The sequence below is a fragment of the Cyanistes caeruleus genome, chromosome Z (genome assembly GCF_971803275.1).
Source record: "Cyanistes caeruleus chromosome Z, bCyaCae1.hap1.1, whole genome shotgun sequence".
NCBI classification, from domain to species: Eukaryota; Metazoa; Chordata; class Aves; order Passeriformes; family Paridae; genus Cyanistes; species Cyanistes caeruleus.
In genome coordinates, this window is record NC_141732.1 from 6,168,223 (window position 1) to 6,175,409 (window position 7,187).

Genomic DNA, 7,187 nt, shown 5'->3' on the forward strand with positions numbered 1-7,187 from the left:
TTCTAAGAAGCTACAAAAAGTATCTCCAGTGCAACAAACAAGTATGCTAATATATATCCATAAGTAATCACGCAAGACTGATTAGAGAAGTGGGGTTTTTTTTTATTTCTTTTTATCAAAATTTTACATATTCAATTTAAAAAATACATCATTTAGTCAAGGTACGCTAGAAGAAAAACATACAAATGTTTCAGAACATGCCTATTTAAATAGTTATTCTTTATTCTAACTTTCTATTTTCTTTTCTGACTTCCTAATTTTTTGAACTTTTCTCAATTTTTCTAACTTTCTGTTTCCTATTTTCTAGTGGGTTTTTTTTCAAAACCAATACACCATGGCCTAAGGACAATAACCAAGGTTTTCCGACTTTCATGTGGAAAACTTTACTAGTGCTGAAAACTTTTTTTCTCAGTCTCTATAAAGCTTAGTGCTACTCTGGGAAAAGGACACACCTATCTAGGACTGCAAGAATGAGGGGTGTAACCTGTTTTTCAAAGCATTATTTTTTAAAAGTTAATTTTGAGAGTTACCTCGAATGAAGGACTCAGGAGTTGCATCTACTTCAACTTAAGCCTGAAGATATCATTTCAAATGCTCTAGGTACTGTCCAGGCACATACAAATTCACCACTGACCTCTTTCTTTGATCCCAATGCTGCCAGTGCCAGGGCAGTTTGGGAGGTGTTGGAACCAGTGGAAGCATTCCAGAAACATTTCATTTGTTCAAAACCACTTCCTTAAATAACTTTATTTTACAAATTGGTTTCTGATTTTTAATTTCTACCACGATATAAGGTGGGGGGTTTATACATAGCAGTTTTTCCTTTATGCCTTACACAGTTATAAATACCTAATTCTTCTTATTATTAATCTAATATCTGTGATAGATACATCACAGCCTCCACTAAGACCAGGGAAGAATAGCAACTCACAAAGCATCATTATCTACTTTCAGTCTTATTTCTAAATACTAAAAGTAGCTGCTTTAAAAATAATTTTAAAATACATACATTTCTACAGAAGAACACCTTAGAGAATGTGGTAGTTTGGCATTTAGGAAAAAAGTGGAAAACATCCATGGACAGGATTTCTCTGAGCGAGGCTGCTGGGAGTTTCTTCTCTACTTGAGACCAGGCCAACAGCTGGCCACTTCTGAGATTGACAGCTTTTTGCAGCACTGAAAACTATGTTCACCTTTGTGAATACCACCTTTGAAAGCCAAGCCCGGCAACTTCTTGTCTCTTTGTTTGCAGCCTTGAAAGGTATCGGAGCTCTGGTGCGGCTGGCCCGGTTCCCCCGCGGCCTGTGCGGCCTGGGGGAGGCTGGGCCAGACTCCAGCAGCTCCCGGGCGTGGGATGGAGAGTGCGGGACCCCCTCGCCCAGGCCAGGCCAAGCTCTGCTCTGGCCCCTCCTGGGAAACCCTCCAGCTCCCATTCCAGCGGGGTGGCTGAAGCCATTTCCAGGGGGACCCCTGGCCCCAGGCTGGGCCGGGCCACGGCTGCTGACATCTCGCCCCCCTTGGCCCGCACAGACGGCTCCAGGCTGAAAACCATCCACTGCCTTCCAGGGGCTGCCCAGCTGAAATCTGACACCATGAATACCTAGCCGTGGCCTGGGCAAAATTTAACTCTTTCACTGCACAGATGAGATCTGCAGACTTTAATTGCCTCTCTAGTGAGAGAAAAGTCAGAGTAATCGACAGAGAGAGAGAAACCATAAAGCATCATGGTCAGTAAAAGAAATTCAAGCGTCAGATGGAAGGAGAATGAGGAGATGCTCTTATCAGCTGAAATATTCTTTTGGTGGGGCCATGGAGATGGACAATAATGTTCTGAAAATAACTCCTTTCTTTCATGAAAGAGTACTGGGGAGAATGAAGTATTCAAAGTGTAAATCTGAGCAAAGGTATCCGTTGACGAAGCAGAGCAGACAGTGGAGTAACTGTGATCCCATGAGATGCTTGAACAGAGAGAGAGAGCTGAGAAAGACCCTTGGCCCCCAGGGAAAGAGCAAAACCTCTGCTCTCAGGGATGATCACAGAGACAGATGAAGAGAACCTTTGCCTTTGAATAACTCATCCTTCAAAAATACCCCTTGAGTTGATGGCCCATGAACACACCTCTGAGTGGTGTGAAAATGGGAGGAAGGCAGGATGGCCGAGTTTTTTCCTGGGAAGCTGCCTGTCCTGGAAATGAAAAGCCATGAGAAAACTGTTTTCTTGTAGAGAACTCTCCATGGAATGACAAGAAAAATCTCCTTCTCTCCCTACAGAGACTGATGAAAAGACAAGTACTGTCTAGTTGGTAGTGCTTAAACATCCCAAGTTTTGTCTCTATGTTGTCAGATGGGAAAAGAAAGATTGCGGGGTTGTGGGGGGAAACTTTCTGGAGGTTTCATTCTGGTTTCTTATTTTTGTAGTCCTCTTAATCAACTTCCTTTATTCCTTGTAAGTTTTAAGCCTCTTTTGCCCTTTTCCTAATCCATATCTCACAGCAAGAAATGAGTAAGTACTCTGGTGTCTTTTAGCTAGAGCTAAAACCCACCCCATTATTTGGTGCATAGGCTGGGAAATGAACACTGACAAATCTAAACTAGTACAGAGAATGAGAATAAAATTTCTAGCCAGATTTCTTTCTAAGAATTAAAATTTATCAGATAGTCTATGTCTGCAAGTACAGCACATCTGCACCTGATACTGGCAGCATGATGGGGATGCCGAGTAAAATGGAAACATGGTTTATTGTCAGAAGAGTAGTAAGCATAAATCTCTGAAGAAATAATAAGTATCTCTATACTGCCTGAATTCTCTGTATAAAACCTGTGCCTATCACTGTCTAAAATGCATACTGCCCAGATATTGCTCTGGTTTGGATATCATGTTTTCCACAAAGCCTATTCTTGAATACCTATAAAACATTTCAAGAAAATTAAAACCAGTACTTTCTTATGTGTTGTAAATACAGAAATCATTGGCAACAGACTAACTCCTAGTAAAGAAACTGGGGAAGCTTCTAAAATCTTGAAAATGCAGGACTACAGGCAGCTTAGACTGACATTCACAGAGCTTTTGTGTCACTTTTGCACAGCACGTCATGGTGAAGCATTTAATCCCCACTTTTGATACTTGAGCTGTCTTCTGGTAGAAACATACAAGGATGCTATCAAATGTCTAGACAAGCCACCGTTTAGCTGTAGGCACAAATTTTTCTATGAGTTTGAGCTTCAGAAATATTCATTTTATTCACATCTACACAGTAATTTAAGTTTTGCTTTAATTTTTGATAACTATAGAATGATAAAAACTACTTTTTTCACATGTAAGTTCCATCAATATTATTCCCTACTAATTTTTGTTTAATAATTTCAGTTTTCTTTCATCATCTTGAAAAAGCAATGTAATACTCTATATTTTAGACTCCTGATATACAAGACATAGATAATTATATTCATCTTCTAAAGAACTTTAGGATCTGCAGATGCCAAGTTTTTTTAAGAAATCAATCATTCTAAAACTAACCATCAAATTTTGAGTCTGCAGCAGTCAGCTGAGTCATAAATTGTTTTTTATTTTGTATGTATGTATACAAAAATAAGGAAGGAAACACCTTCTCAAGTTCTGAAATATTGGAAAGGTAGAATCAGAAAGGAATTATAAATATGACTCCTTAGCCAGAAAGGCTAAAGAAGAAATACAAATGAAAGCACAGTTTGAATAATTCAAAGAAACCAGTCTGCTATGCCAGAACACATTCTTTCCCCCAGTAAAACTAAGCTGAAACCCCTCTCCCCAACCTCATAAGGAAAAGTCCAAAGTACCCCTGAGATAACTAAAAATATGCAAAAGCAGCGATTTCTATAGGTCGCACACAAATGTTACTGTATTAGTATACTTTCAAAGATTGGTTAGTAAAGGAATAGAATATTCAAATGTAGAGGTTATAGAAGTAATTGTAAAGGAGAGCTCGCTCTCTTGCCTCTCTTGCTACTCTCTTGTCTCTCTTGCCTCTCTTGCTGCTCTCTTTCTCTGCTCTTGCTACTCTCCTGCTTCTCTTTTCCCACCTCTCTCACTTCTGTTCTCTTACTCTCTTTCTTAGCCATCTTAAGTCTTGAAATCATGTATTCATCTTTTACCCCCTTTTGTCTTGTTCCCTCTGAGCCTGCTTTGAGCTTCATCTGCTGGCTCCTAGCAGGGCTCTATCGCCCACGCCCTGAAATAAACTAACATCTAACTCAACTATAGATGTCTCTGCCGTGCCCCAGGCCGCCCACACCCCAAAGTACCTCTTACACTGAAAAGTATCACCAAAAAAATAATAAAAATGTCTATGACTTTAGAATGGAATTTGAAAAGAACAATTTAGCTATAAAACTATATTGAAAAATATAACAATTTTGATACCTTACTAAAAGAAAAAAAAATTCATCTCCAGCAATTTGTTTTTCCACCTTTTTCTCCCAAGTGCAGTTTCCAGGTACATTTGATGTGGCAGAAATGCCACAGTCTCCAGTTACATACCAAATTACAAAGGCAGATGAAAAAGCAGAATTGAAAGTACAAGAGTGATCATGAGGGATTGAGTTCCTTCATTAGATTTTGCTTCTAGAAGAGCACCTATGCTCAGGTAAAGGCTGGGTTCATTTTGGCATTAGCACATACAGTGTACACCCAGGGCAGCAGCATGACAAGTTCTTTTGGTCAAGAAAATGCTAAATAGCATCTGCAAGGATCATGCCAGTCATAAAATTCTGGGGTTTTCTCTTATGTCTCAGAAAGCATCCACAGCTAGGTTTGTCTCCTGGGGTGTAGCTTATGAGCACACAATGATAACTAAAATTGAACTGAGTCCCCGCTGGGGAGGTTTGAGCTCAAAGTCCCACCACAAAAGTCAATATCCCTGGCAGCACTAGCAAATCTGGGAGGGTCATCACCTCCTCCATGAGCAGCACATTGAAGATTTTTGTTGCCAGGTATTGTGGGGACAATGATTATGATTACCAGACAGATTTTTCCCAAAAATGTCACTTCTGCTAGTGAGGTTTTTTGCTCAAAGCCCATGAAAGGCTGTTGACCCCTCTGCCTTTCTTCCCTGGCCATCAGTACCGTAGAGACATGCTCTATCTCCCTCTCTTTATTCCTGATGGGGAAAAATACAATATGAGCACACTAACAAAGGTGTTCTGCAGATTGTTGCAGCAGGCTTTCTTCTCCTACTTAATAGGAGGGAAAATGATGTCATTCTTTAGATATTTGGAGACACTAAAGAACATAGTGATGCATAGGCATTCCTCTGGAATGAAAAGATCTACTCATAGTGTTGTGACAGAACTACAGGCTTTCTCTGATGTCATAAATTAACAGTAACTCCATTGCTTCTTAATCCTACCCTTTCTATTGTGAACTAACAAATGCTGCAGAAAATGTTTGCATCCTGAAGGATATGAAGAATTTATGACCTGGCTTCTCAGCTTCCCTGCTCTACTGCTACTGTACTCCTATGCTTCTCTTATACACAGATTTACAAAACCTGTTTATAAAACCTGTTTTCAACAGATTCAGTTTAGCAGCCAAAAATATCCATGGGAAAGAATAAAATAAGCAAAAAGGAAATTAGAAGGGGGAACAGATGCCAGTCATGCCACTGTCCTGTAACACACTTAACCTCTGTGCATATGAAGTCCTTGTGCTTAAAATCAATCCTCAACATACATTTCTCAATGCTTCAAGAGAAAAATTAGAGTGATTTCCTACCAAGCAGGGCCTGATCCCCACGGCCAGCTGAGGATTAGAAAGAAGGCATTACTTTATTCCAGTGCTGGGTGTGTGGGGAATCCCTTCCTGAAAAGGTGCACTCCCAGCAAGCTCACCTACTAGTTTGTATTTTTAGAACAAAGCCATATTCAATACTTTGCTGAAACTCACAGACTAAACCTTTCCCTGGATTATTTGACATATTTAAATCACCTCTCAGAATTTATTGACATGAGAGTAGGGTTGACCTGAGTCTCTCTGGTAGTCATTGTCATAGCTTCAGAAGGAGACCCATGTAGAAAAGAAGTCAAGACACAACTGGGGTTGCAAAGCACATTTATTATATTAGTTGCAGTAGCAAATAATACATACCAACCCCTGGATTCCCAGAAACCTGTTGAACAGGAGAAGGAGATGAAGCATGGTACTCGGTGGGAGGGGCAGGAAGGCAGTGCAATTTCAGGACATCCCCAGCATCAAATCCATCTGCCCTTCTCACCCCTCCAAGCCAGAGCCAGGCCTTAGATCTCCTGCTCAGGAGTGCAATTTTCCCATTGACAGCATCAGCTCCCACATGGCCGGCATGTGAGATGAGACCACGATGGCTCAGAATACCGACTCCATGCCAACAATGCCTCCATTATGCACTGTTCCTCTTTCAAAAGTTAACTGCCCACCCACTGACCTATCCATTGTTTCTCTTGCAAGGGTCAAGTTCCCACCCTTTAAACGATACAGTTTTCTCTATTGTCTTCTTGACCTGCTCAAACATGGATCAAATATGGCAGGGCCTCAAACCTGACTCCGGTCCCTGACACAGTCTTTTGGAAACACCCATTCCTCATCTTCTCCTCTGAATGTCAAGAGACTCCTAAAACCACTTTGTTCTCTTGAATGCCTCCCAGCTACCTTCTTAACAGGACCACTCTCTTTATTCTCAAGGCTAAGATAGTCACTTGCACACATTAATCTCTGAAGTGGAGGAATACAGGCCTCAGCACTGTTTGTTAAAATTAACAGAATTCACAAGATTAAGCCCTATTGTTTACACGTCAACATTTTCCTAACACCTCTCCTTCCTTTTCTGGGAATCAAACACAAGCTTATAGTCAAGAAGTTCTGCAAGTGCTCTTGCTGCATGAAGCCACATTGTGTCTTTCATTCAGAAATGAAGGAAGAAAACACAAATTGCCTACTGGACCCTTCTCAGGTCCCTTCTTTGCTCCCTTCCAAATCACTACTGAAGGAGAAGCCTCAGGCACATCCTCACTCTCTCTCTCTCTCTCCCAGCAGCTCCCAGCTGCATTGCACAGTGCTCTGCACCAGAGAGCACAAAGCAGGCTGGCCTGGTGCCCCTGAATATTTCTGCAAAACACACTGCATTTCACACCTTTGCTGTGGCTCAGTGCAGAGCTCCAGGACTGCAGGCACTTTGTCCC